This window comes from Cucurbita maxima, unplaced genomic scaffold (assembly GCF_002738345.1).
Source record: "Cucurbita maxima cultivar Rimu unplaced genomic scaffold, Cmax_1.0 Cma_Scf00037, whole genome shotgun sequence".
NCBI lineage: Eukaryota > Viridiplantae > Streptophyta > Magnoliopsida > Cucurbitales > Cucurbitaceae > Cucurbita > Cucurbita maxima.
In genome coordinates, this window is record NW_019272053.1 from 1,853,667 (window position 1) to 1,866,628 (window position 12,962).

Genomic DNA, 12,962 nt, shown 5'->3' on the forward strand with positions numbered 1-12,962 from the left:
AGCTTTTGTGTAAAGAGAAATCTCCCTGACTTTGTTAACTTATGTAAGGGGCTTGAGTTCAGATTTGATGCATTGGTAGAAATGAATTAGGCATTGGTAGAAATGAATTGGGCATTGGCTTCAATCATGGACAGGTCAAGGATATCTTCTCTCCAAAAGACCAAGAGGTAGGGTGGGTCTGCAAGAGAGTGAGATGTTCGACATTCATCCATACGCAATCTCCGCTTCTATTTATTTTGACACATAGTTTTCCCTTCTAACCATTGGTTATAAGATGACAACCAAAGACTCAAGCCCGATCCGAGCAAGATCGTCGAGACACCTACGCGTGGAGCCATTACTGACGCCCCTTGCATTCCAAACAATTGCAATTGTGGAAATTTAGGAAATCTAGTGGGATGGGCCTTAGCCCCAAGTTCGGATTGTGCCCTAGTAGTCGCGCTCTTACCCAGGTGCTTTCTTGTTCGGAGGCTTCGGTTTCAAATCTTTTTCCTCGATGATTGTGGGTCAGGAGCTATTGGATTCTTCATCATTCTCATTGGAATGAAGAGGCTTTGAGGACCTTTCTTCTAAGGAAAAAGCGCGAACTTCTCTCTCTATGGCAATCACTAAAAAAAGAGGGTTAACCATCGGTTCATTGGATTTCGGGCCGGATGGATCTAGTGCATGATCCGTAGGGGGTCTTTATTATTATTATCAACAAACTTTCTTCGAACTCTTTCCTTTTCCTGCTGTCCCCATGAGGCAGAGCTACCGCCAGTATTAAAGGGTTAACCGAAGGCAATTTTCCAATAGCTAAATACTCCGGTTGTTGAAGAACAAAAGCTTGGGGATTGTTATCTAGTTCAAGCTCTTCGCCCCGAGGACCATCTTCAATGGGTTGCATGTCAGCACAACATCTGAATCACGAAGGCTAACTTCAGTGGTAGGTGCTGGCTGGGTAGCATTGGTTATTGGAACATAGGACATTCTCGGTGACATGTTGACACTAGGTTCCTTATTTTCCACTTTGCATTCGTGACGGGCATGACCTTGTGCAATGCGTGCAGAACTTAGGTATTCCAAAATCAACGATTTCTTGCTAGTGATCCATACATACACAGTCGATCCAATCAAAACACGATTTGAGAGGTTTTCCTTGATAAGACCGATTTCTACACGAACCCTAGCTTTATTGTGAGAAGGGGGCGTGAGACAAGCTTCGTAGGACCTTCAAGGGTCAAGCCAATTCTGAAAGTCGAGACGATAGAAAATAGGCGAAACTCAAAGAAGAAGACAACAGATGGAGTCGCGATACCCAACATAGGCGCATGCATTGGATCACCATTGCGGAGACAGAAATCATGGCTCCAGCAGAAAACCCTAAACCATCAATCCCTCAATCAAAAACTTCTCTTTGTTTGGTGCATATCTTCTTTGTTCGAGAGCTTGATGAAGACGTGCCTTGGATCTAACAGAGTGATCGAAAGCTTGGTACGCCAGTTCTTTCGAGCGAACTCTCGAACTACCGTCCTCATCCTGAGAAAGGGTTTTGCTGGAACTCCATCCTTTTTCAGATTTGACTTTGAGAAGATAGCTTTCCTTAGAAACTCCCACAATTCACTACAATCTATTCCCACCCTTGACTCCTCCCTACTCCCTTACTAACTAAACAAAATCCCCAAGCTCAGGTCACCTAGCTGAGAAAGGAAAGGCTGAGGCTAAACGAAATTACTTACTTGCTTGCCGAGCTAAACGAGTAAGGAGCACACTGAGCAAGAGATCTAGACAGTTAGACAGAAAGTTTGTCAGGGGCGGGCACTGAGCGACGGAAGCAAAGAAAGAAAGAATCAAGCTAGGGAACACTTCAGATTGACTAAAGGCCTCTTTAATTAAGGGCCTCTAACGCTTTGGTTGTAGGCAGGCCAGGTCCAACCCTTTGTTGTTCTCCTCTAAAGAGAAAGAAAGGAGCTAACTCTTTCTTGCTTGAAAGAAGGAAGACATGTCTCTCCTTTACAGTCTCACAGCTTCTCTCCTTCACAACCTGATTGAACTCGAAACTAAAGCAATTATGATTACAAGATAGCTTTTAATCTACGTTCTGACTTCTCTCTCTTTCACTCGAGTTTCACTATTCTTTCACGAGCTAAACTTCCCTATACAAAGAAGATTCTCGTAACCCTCCATTGGACTGATTGAACGAGGTAAATAGGTTCAGGATAATTCATCTTGTTGAGTTTCGTCTTGAGTTGAGTCTTTCAAGCAGAATCAAAGGAAAGAAAGGATCAGAGAAAGAAGCCGAGGTTCAGGAGTGAAGCTGCTTTACCGACTGTAAAGGTGAAAGAGTGAAATCAGTCTAATTCATCTTGCTTCTTCTTCTTTTCTTACTGTTAAAGAAGGGACAGGGAATGGAATTGTGAAACCTAGTTGGAGAGGGGCAGGCAATGGAATTGTGAAACCGAGTTTATGAGGTGAAGGGGAAGGATCATTAATCGAGAGGTTATTCTTTCCTTACTGTTCAGAATCATTAATAAGTAGGTTCAATAATAAATGGGTTCCGGTTCTAGAGCTTGACCTGATTCTCATCCTACCTCATTACCTAGGGTTGATGAAACTTTACAGTCATAAAGCATCAAGAACATCATTATTGGTCCTTAAGAGTGAAAGAAGAATCCTACTACAGTTACCTCCTGAAATAAGGGAAGAGAATAGAGGTTCCGGGGAAGGTTCAGTCGTTTCTCTTTCTTCTCATCCTGCTGAATTACCTAAGGTTGACGAAACTTTACAGTTATATGGAGCATCAACTTGAATTAATGGAACCCGCTTTTGTTGGTGAAAAAGCTCTGACGAAACTTTACAGTTATATGAAGCATCAAAAGAATTAATTGAAGCAGTAGCTGTTAGTGAAAAAGCTCTGAAGAAACTTTACAGTTATATGGAGCATCAAAAGAATGAATTTCCTATGCAGCTGTTAGTTAAAAAGCTCTTACGAAACTTGACAGTTATATGGAGCATCAAATTCAACATTCATTCGACTTCACAGGAAGGAAATAAGCAAAATGAAACTTTACAGTTATATGGAGCATCAAGAAAATCATTAATGGTCCTTACACGAAAAAGAGTGAAAGAAGGATTAAATATGCTTTCCCTTGTGAAAGAAGGTGATTGAGTTCCGGAGCTGATCTTTCTTTCATTCATTTCCTCCCCTGTAAAGGAATATAATATCTGATGATGATTCTTTCTCTAAAGGAAGGGTTCGGGGTTCAGTAGCTAATTCATTAATTGACTCTTTCTTGAAAACAGTTAAAGGATAGGTTCAGGTTTCTTGCTTTCGGCTGGAAAAGCTGCTAATTCATTTCTTCTTGTTTCCTCTTTCCTTCCTGTTCTTTCATGTCTTTCCTTCCAACAATGAATAGGGGAATCAATAGGTGAGAAGGAATATGCTTTCCCGAGTTTACATCTGGTAATAGAGTAGAAGAAAAGGTTAGGTCTGGTTCAGTAGTGAGAGGAGTGAAGCAATGAGACAGACAAGAATAGCTCCGGTGAATGAGTGAGCCAAGCAATGAGACCATACAGACAAAGGTTTCCCGAATGTTTCCAGAATAGTCTTTGTTAACTGTTCAATCAGGGAAGAGAATAGAGCTTCAGGATTGAATTTCCTCTCATGTTTTTGTTCCGGTCAGGTAATATCGTAAGTCGGGTTCTCTTTTTGAAAGTCCCACGAAAGAATCTAAATCAAGAGGGTCAGGGAATAGAGTCAAAGGAAGAAGACAAAGACAGAGTCAACTCGGTAAATAGGTGTTTGGTTCTTTCTCTTGAACCTGATTGAACGAGGTAAAGCATATTCTCCTCTTCCCTCTCCCTTCTTTCACTCTAAAGCAATTATGATCCTTCACCTTCAAATACTCGGTAAAGCTGCGAAAAACTAATCGAATTTGCAGTCGAGTCAATTCAATCCTCTCCTTCACCTTCAAACACGAGGTCAAGCTATTTTCCTCTCGCTTCTTTCACTCGGTCTCGCAGCTTCGCCCCTCTCTATGTAATTAAGTGTAATGCCAAACTGATTAGCTAGGAGAATCCCTTGGAGTCAGGCTTGCTTTAGCCTCCGCCTCTATTTTCTTTTTCCCTGACTATGCTTATTGATAAATGGGTTAAAGAAAGAGGGGGCTACCGCGGCCACTTACTTCTTTATCATGCTAAAAAATGACACCTACTGAGTCTCTAATGCAGCTACCTCCGGCACTTGCAAGTTTTCGCGGGAAAATACGGACCTTTTTATGCACATCCCTTTAGTAGTTCCCTCCAAACCCTCAGTCTTCTGCCTACCCTTGCCTCCGGTGGTCTTTTCAGCATCAAAAAGAGTACTGAATCAAAGCCCCCCCATACTACCCATTTCTCTCTCATCTTACTACGCAGCTGTTTGAGATATAAAAATAGATCCCTACGCCCATCTTCCGAAGCCGAGGCATAGACATAAGACAAGCAGATCTTCGTTAGCAAGGAAAGCGCATACACCCTTGCCAAGCTAGAAATTCCCATCGCAAGCCATAAAACCAGTAAAAGAGTCTGAGGCAAGAAAGGGTATATAGGTTGAGTTGAGTGAGCTCCTTTTATGTAGCTCTACCACATGAATAAGCAGATTTAGGAACCGTATAATGTTTCAGCGGATTTCCTTAGAAAAGTAGAGTGGAGAGGAAAGAAAAGATTCAAGACCGATAGGGAGAGGAATGAGACTATAGGCAAAGATGGAGTGTACGTTTTGATTGATACTTCACTGTGTGCGTGCCCTACCACAGAACGGAGACTAGCTTGAGGAAGGATTAATGCATCGAAGCCTGATTGGATGGAATCCTCAATTCTCTACCCGATCTCTATGAGAGCTTTGAAGTAAGTCGGGGAGCTGTCATACATAACATATGCTTTTGATACTCTGGCAAGAGGTTTTGAACTATCATTTTCAGTTGCCCCCAGGGGTCTGGTTGTCATTTGGGATGCCCTTTTCCTCCATCTATCTGGTAATGTAATCAGAGAAGCGTTAGGTTGCTTCTAGATGCTTTCTAAGTCACACTTGGTTACATCGACCTCGATCTTGTAACTATCTTTATTGTTGAACTCATTGCATATGTCCTCCCAAGTTTTCTGGAACTTGTCATCCAGGGAGAAGAGCGAAGGTGCGAGACCGAGTTTACAGAATAGGTTCAAGAATAAATCTTGAGGATTGACTTATGAATTACCTCTAACCCTAAATACCTCAAAAATAGCCTTAAAAATAGATAGGAGATAGAATTTGATAATTCATGGTCCTTAAGAGTGAAAGAAGGATTTCATATGCTTTACCTTCTTCCTTCTCATCCAGCTGCTTTACCTCTCGAATAACTCACCATAACAAGAATTAAGCAAGGAGAAAGAGAAGAGACCGTAAAATAGCTTTACCGAGTGAAATGAAAGAAGGGACAGGTTCAGGGGGAGTCAAAGTCAGAAGACGAAGACAAAGAAGGGAATAAAACAAAGAAAGCTAGCTCGGCAAGGGAAGGGGATACAAGGGAAGGGCCGAAGACATGAAACCGAGTTGGAGAGGTTAAGGCAATGGAATTGAAGCAGCTTTACCAAGTGAAAGAAGGGAAAGAACAAGAACTTCAGGGAATATCGGAAAAGAAAAGGAGTGAAAGAGTGAAAGCAAGTCAGTTCCTTACAACCCAGCAAGCAAGAGGAGCCCGAGCAAGAAAGCCAGTTCCGTAAACTCTCTCTCTCGAATGAATAAGGAGTCGAGACTGATTGTTCCGTCGAATGAATAAGGAGTGTTTACAGTTCAGGGAGAGTGAGTCAATGAATTAGTTTACCCTGTACTGAGTGAAAGAAGTAATAGTCCAGGAGAGCAGAAGATCAAGAATAAAACACACACCTATTTAACGAGTGAAAGAGTGAAAGAAGGTTCCTTCAGTAATTCAGTCTGATTAATGTTTCTAATAGCAGAATCAAAGGAAAGAAAAGAGACCGAGTGAAAGAAGCAGTTCAGTCGAATTAATCTCGAGACTTAGTTTACTGTTCAAGAATCAATAGGGGAAGGAGAAGAGAAAGAGGGTTCCAGTTCCGGTTCAGGAGAGACGAAGCCACGAGACTGAGTGAAATAAAGAAAAGTCGCTCAGGAGTAAGTAGGGAGAAGGAATCTTGAGTGTTTACAGTTTGTGAAAGGGATAGGTTCAGGAGTAAGTAGCGAGACCGAGTGAAAGAAGGAAAAGTCGCTCAGGAGTAAGTAAGGAGAAGGAATCTTGAGTGTTTACAGTTCCGGAGCTCAGCAATGAGACCATACAGAATAGGTGAAGGAGCTTCTCTTTCTTTTTCAGTTCAATCTAGTGAAGGAAGAAAGAGACCTACAGAAAGAAGGCACAAGTGATTGAGTTCAAAAGTTTCCCTTGTTTACAGTTCATTAAACACCTTTCCATTTACCGAGCTCCTTCCTATTCAGTCTAATTAATCTTGAGTTGAGTCTTGAGTTGAGTGTTGACAGTGAAAGAAGGGAAAGGGAAGTAGTTCAGGAGTTTACCTTGTTCAATCAGGTTCAGGAGCTTGACCTTGCTTTAGAGTGAAAGAATAGTCTTTGTTGAATAACTCACAATAATGGAATTTACCTCGTGTTTGAAGGGAGAGGTTCATGAGTTTACAGTTCAAGAAGGTTCAGGCAGGAGAATTCATCTTTCTTACTTACAGGAGAGTAAGTTCAAGAAGGGAGAGTCAATCCTCAGCTGCTTTACCGAGTGAAAGAGTGAAATCAGGGATAAAGGATCATTCTTGTTGAGTCTTTCCTTCCTGTTCGATCAAACACCTAGTGAAAGAATAAATAGGTTTTGGTTCAGGAGCTTGATCTTCTTCTCATCCAGCCTATGTTCAAGAGTAAAAGAAAGGATCAAAGAAAGAATAGTTCAACCCTCGTTCAGTAGTTCTGTCTCATTCTTCTTTCGTCTTTGTTTACCGTGAAAGAAGAAATATAAGAAAAGGGGCGAAGTAGTGAGACCTTGTTTACAGTTCAAGAAGGGAGAGGTTCAGCCAGTCAGCCAATGGAATTGCTTTACCTCGTTCAATCAGTCAAAGGTTTAAGGAAAAGAAGAATTCGTTTTCTTACAGGGAATAGAGTCAAAGGTGATTGAGCTTCTCTTTCTTGACTTTCTTTCTCTCTCTTTGTCTTTTACAGACTGTAAAGGTGAAGTAGCAAAGCAATGAGACCGATAGGTGAAGGAGTTCACTCTTTCTTTCATTCTCTGATTCTTCTTTATAGAGGATTGAATGAATTGACTCTCCTGTAAAGTGAAGGGAATGTCATATCGGTTCAGGATAATTAATCGGAAAGGTGCAAAGCAGTGAGACCGATCCTTGTTTACCTCTAGAAATCAGGGAAAATGGACGAAAATACCCCAAAAATAGACAGAGGATAGAATTTTCTAATAAATGGTTTTTAAAGGAGAATTCATCAGAAAGGTGCGAAGCAGCTCGACGAGAAGAGGAGAGGGGAGAAGCCGCTCGACGAGAAGAGGAGAGGGGCTCATAAACCGAGCTGACTTCTCCTAACCCTTGCTTCCTCTCCCTCCTTCTGTATACTTCAGTGTATACAAAAATGTATATGAGGCAAAGACTATTTGTTTGAACACTAGACTACTACTAGAAAGATGAGACTACGACTACAATATCAAACTCGAGACTACTCGGATACTTCATCTATTCTATAGAAAGAGTCTAATGACTAGTAGTCAGATCTAAACAATAGACTACTGTGGCTTAGTGATATCGAGATAAAGGTAAGGTCAGATTGTCCACCTATCGCCTTAGTCAGGTAGTACTTGACTCTTGTCTTTCCTAAGCCTGAGGCTGGAGAACGAGTCAGGCGAAGCCCTTTCCTTCCTTTTACTTACTTTAGGGCTTGCTTGCCTTTAAGTAAGGGAATAGTCCAACTTTCGACCTTATATTGGCTTCCAGTACTTTCTATTCTCGGTAACAAGGTAATAGCTCTTTTCCTAAAGCGCTTGTTCCGCTAGGGCCCTCTTTTGTTCCTATATAAGTAAGAGGATAGCAGTCCGTTATTCTATGGCTGGCTTCGGGAGGCTCCTTTAAAAAGAGTTGACCCGTGATCTACGAAAAGGCTGCTTAAAGTATGTACACACAGGCAAGAGATAGAACGCACAAGCAGTACGTAAGAGCAAACTGTCTTATTGGCTATTACCGAATCGAAAGTGCTTAAACCTCTCCTCTTTCTGTCAGTCTACTTTACTGACTGAAAAACGGGAAGTCACTCATTCAAACCTCCCACCCTCTCCAGTCAAGCGGGGGAAGCGCATTAATAGGAGAGAAGCGTATCTTTCTCTTAATAATTCTATAGCAAAGTCATTATACAGACTGAAATGGTTGAGACGCGACTCGAAGGTCTCATCCACTCGCCCCCTTCCCAATCTATATTCCAATGTCGGGAGGAAAGCTCAATATGGTATAGTCGAGGTAGACGTCTCTCTGTGTGTGGAAAAAGAGGAGGAGCTTTGATTTTCACGCCTTTGAGTAGGTAGGGTTATATGCGTTAGCTTAAGATCATCTCTCCAACCAATAGCCTCAGACTGAATCTACTGATAGCATCTGCCTTTACTATCTAAACTATCAGTCAAGCAGCTTCTCTCCTACAACAGGTCTCGGATTTCTTGAGTAGGCGGGTGGACCTGAAGGCCGTTTAGGGCTTGAAACCCAGACTTTCCATAGGAGGCCGCAAGATAGGCCATAGGAGCAAATGAGCTACCCATTTTTGAGTTAAGTCAGGAGTGTCTTTCTCGAATGAAAACATCAATCATCTTTGGGGCGGAAGGTTTCTTTCTCGTGGTGGCTTCCCGTGTAAGGAGAAAAGTTGTCCATATTAATCCTGAGACTCATCAAAACTCGAGATGGGGTTAGGCTAGCAAGTTGAACTGGATCATCCATCGGATGCACACCCGTACTTCGTCTACCTCGTCAAGGGAACCCGGACACTTCCCTTGCACAGTTTCCGGTGGAGACGGGGAAATTCGAGTGGGGGCAAAAGTCTCGTAATCTTTTGAGTATCGAGATGGCCGGTAACCTGGCTACAGAAGCTCCCATGTGGTTTAGAATGAGTATCCACCAGGACTACGGGGAATTCTACCGGGACTAGTCCGAGAACAAAGTGCGGGAGGAATTTCCTTGCCTTGTCATGAGCAACAATCAACTGACCTTGCTATCTACGAGACAACATAGCTGGGTTGGGTAGGATGTGAAGAAATGGAAATAGCATGCATTCCCCTTGCCCCGTACTAAGAGGTTCCCCGTATCGCATCCCTAGCCCTGAGATATTGATATTAGGAGTTGTGTGCTTGAGAAGGACCAATCAGAGACAGAAAATGCATCCATTCCATCCATGTACGTATCAAAAACAGATGGAGGTCATCAGGCAGCCTATCTGAACCGGACAAGGAGTTTAGTTGGTTGCCGGCAAGTCTGTCCCCTTCGGATACAGATGAAAGACTGCATGGGCTTTCGCTCTCGCCCTAAACAAATGAATTGACGGAGAGGAACGAAGCAGCGAGAGGAAGTAGCTCCACGAGAGAGGGAGTAAGTAGCTCGAGATCATTCCGAGGGGACCGGCTAGATCAAGACTAGGAGAGATGATCCCAGGACGAGAAGAAATTGAATCCATACACTCGATCCATTGCTTCTACCCCTCCCCGATGCAGCCAGCCCAGGACCCGAACTCGGATTTCAGCCACTATAGTTCAAATGCAGCCCGGACTGAGTGAAGGTTGGGAGTGGGCAGCTCGGGTACGATCTAAAACAATCCCACATTCCAAAAAGAACCGGACAATGGGAAGCCTTCATTGGGTAATGGGAAACGGGCTAGTCCCCGAAAAAGCCTTGCCAACTATAAGAAAGAGTTGTGGCTCAAAATCAATCAGTAGTTCCTAGGTTCTCAGTAACGTTGCCAGTCAGCGGGCAGGAGGGAGGGAAGCTTACCTTGACTTGTTGTCCGGGCAGATAACACAGCCACTCGCTATTTCCAAACACAGAATCAGCTTCATCACCCAGCCCCAATTTAAAGTTCGATTTATGGCAAACAAGGAATTTCTGGCAATAAGGATATCATAAACATAGTTTGACAATATTCTAATCTCACCATCTATTATTCGAGTTTCAATACAATGATCGTCGAATGAAATCCCATATCGCTAATAGCTTGATGAAACTTAAGGTACCGTACCACTGTCGGGAAGAAAGTTTCAAGTCATATAAAGAAAGACTTTCTTTCTTAGCTTGCAAACCTGATCTTTATGCCCAAGAACCTAAAAACCTGGCATGGAGGTTGTACCATATATATAAATCCTCGAGTTCACATTTCAAAATGCTGTTTTGACATCCCCATCTGATCTCATGAAAAATCCAAATGAGCGACCATAGCAGCGACAATTCTAATAGATGTAAACTTCTCCACAGGAGCAAATCTTTCTTCATAATCAATCCCACCCCATCCATTGTGAGATGTGAGAAGCCCCGAGCAACCAATTGCGCCAACGAGATCAAAATGAAGTCGTCACACTTGCGCTTCACCTGTCATACCCTGACTACCCGAAACGAGACAATTCGATTGGCTTCACTCCCTCCTTTTTGTAATGGGACAAGTTCCCATGTATCATTCTAATTTAAGGTGTTCAGGTAGAAATCTCCTCTTTCATCGCCCCACTCTTTCAGGCCAGCCGCTTCTTCAAACGAGCTTGGCTCTTCCACTTTCTAGAGAGGCACAAGACTGTGAAAGTGTCACAGTGTCCGCATAGCTGGCTTCTCTATACTTGGGATTGATTGGGCTTCCTGATCCTTCCTTGTCGATCTTTTAAGTCGGCTATCAAGCACAGTGCCTTCAGCAGGGATCCTCTTGAATATCTTGTTGCTCTCTTCTAGACATGTATCACTCTTTGTTAACGGGTCGTGGGCCTTGGGCTTTTTTTTTCTCTGACAGGAGGGCTTCGTGTAGCTTTTTTGACTCAGGTCTAGAGTGACTCACAATATCAAGCTCTTGTTGCTCAGGTGCTTGTGCCCGCATACGGAAGTCTAGCATCTCGGAATACGGCAGTACTACATTTTCGGAGGACCACCATGATGATGCCTCATCGAAAACGACATGTGAAGATACAGATTTTGTAGTCGGATCAATGCACCTCAACCTACGCTGATCATAGCCGATAAAGATGCACCAACTAGCCCGCCCGCCTTCTTTTCCAGCTTCGTCCGTAACTGCTCAGAACACATAGCAGACGAAGCCAAAGACTTTTCAATGTTGGTAACGAAAAGCTAATTTAGCTTGGGGTTTCCTTCCTTTTTCAAAACTACAGTTGTACGTTCTTCACATGCGCATCATGCTTCGACAAGTTTCGCCCTTCTTTCTGCAACTCCATTTTGCTGTGGAGTGTGTTGTGTGAGCAGCTAAACGGATGACGGACCAGAATCATCAAACTCTTGCAACGTGTATTCTCCACCATTGTCAGTCCTCAGGCATCTTTTTCTTTGATTGAGTTCATTTTCCACCCCTCTTTAGGATCTTCACTCTCATTTCCTTGGCCAGAGCACAGTCTCAACAAAGTAATCATTCAATAACCCTCTGATTCTTTCTCTTCTTCTTTAATGTCTTTTTTTTTTCAATCCTTTAACTGAACTGGTTTTGATCAATCTTTCTTCTGTTTACAGGTCCGAGTTATTTGGGTTTTGTCTTCAACGCCACGGATTGATTTCCCATCAGAGGACTAGAGAAGGCCGCCAGCTGCCAGCAGCAACGCTATCTGAGTATGAGCGGGTTCTGGTGCTTGAAAGGGGCGGTGTTTCGTACGGAAAGCCTAATCTGATGACCCAATCAGTCTTCCGCACCACTCTCATGGAGGTGCTTTCGACTCCCCAGCGCAAGCCTGAACCTCCGAAGACGGCGTCCCCAATGCCCGAGGCCGGGTTCTTGACGACAGTAGTGCTATCAATGTCGGGTTCTATAGTCGAGCCGATCAATAATTCTACAGAAGGTCAGGTCAGGGGTGAATTGGGACCTCTGAGTGGTGAACCAGTCTTATGAGTGGGTTGAGAGGGCTATCTTAGGTTAGGCCGGAGCTCAAGAATTGGCAATCGGCAATCAGAGACGGGCTATTGTAAGCCGGTGTTGATCCCTATAATGGTTTAACTTTGGATCATTCAGTGGGTACCAAGGTTGGTGGTTCGACATTCGAGAGTTTTGGTCGTAGACACAGTGTTGCTAATCTCCTCAGCTATGCGAAAGCTTTGAATATGAGAGTGCAGTCTATGCAAGCTATGCAAGTGTTGAAAGAATTCTTTTAGCCTCTTCTTCGCGGATCGAAGAAATCGGCAATTGGGGTTGTTTTTTGCGACCAAAGAAAGAGGGCCATGCAATGGTGCAAAGGGAGAGGATCACCTCTATGCTGGGGCTCTCGGAAGCCCACAGCTTCCGCTTCTGAGTGGCATTGGACCAGGCCGTCCCTCTCATCGTGGGGAATTCCTCTATCTCATCACTTGCCTTATGTCGGACAGTTCCTCTATGAGAACCCCCGAAATGGCATCTCAATTGCGCCCTGAATGCCATTGGAGCACTCTTTGATACAAGTCGTGGGCATAACCAATTCAGGGACAGGGGCTTACCTTGAAGCAACTTCCAATGTCATACCTTTTGTCTCCCCGCAGAGAGTTTTTCCCGCAGTGAGTACTATATGACACTACCATGGTGGATGCCTTGTGGGCAAGGTAGTTGATCGCAATTTCAGGGTTATTGGGATTGATGCTTTATGAGTTGTTGATGGTTCAATATTCACTGTATCACCAGGACCAATCCTCAGTCCCCTCTTTTGATGTTTGGACGATCAGTGTCTTTGTTGTTATCTGAATGCTTGAGTCTTTTTGTTGGTTTGTTAGAGTTGACTACTTACCCTGTTGTGCCAAAAGAAACTATAAGCTGA

General features: G+C 43.4%; 1 pseudogene; it reads left to right on the forward strand.

Annotated features, from left to right (window-relative positions):
• Nucleotides 1-11,444: 11,444 nt before the first annotated feature.
• LOC111468578 lies at nucleotides 11,445-12,720 on the forward strand (annotated as a pseudogene).
• The last annotated feature ends 242 nt before the right edge of the window (nucleotides 12,721-12,962 follow it).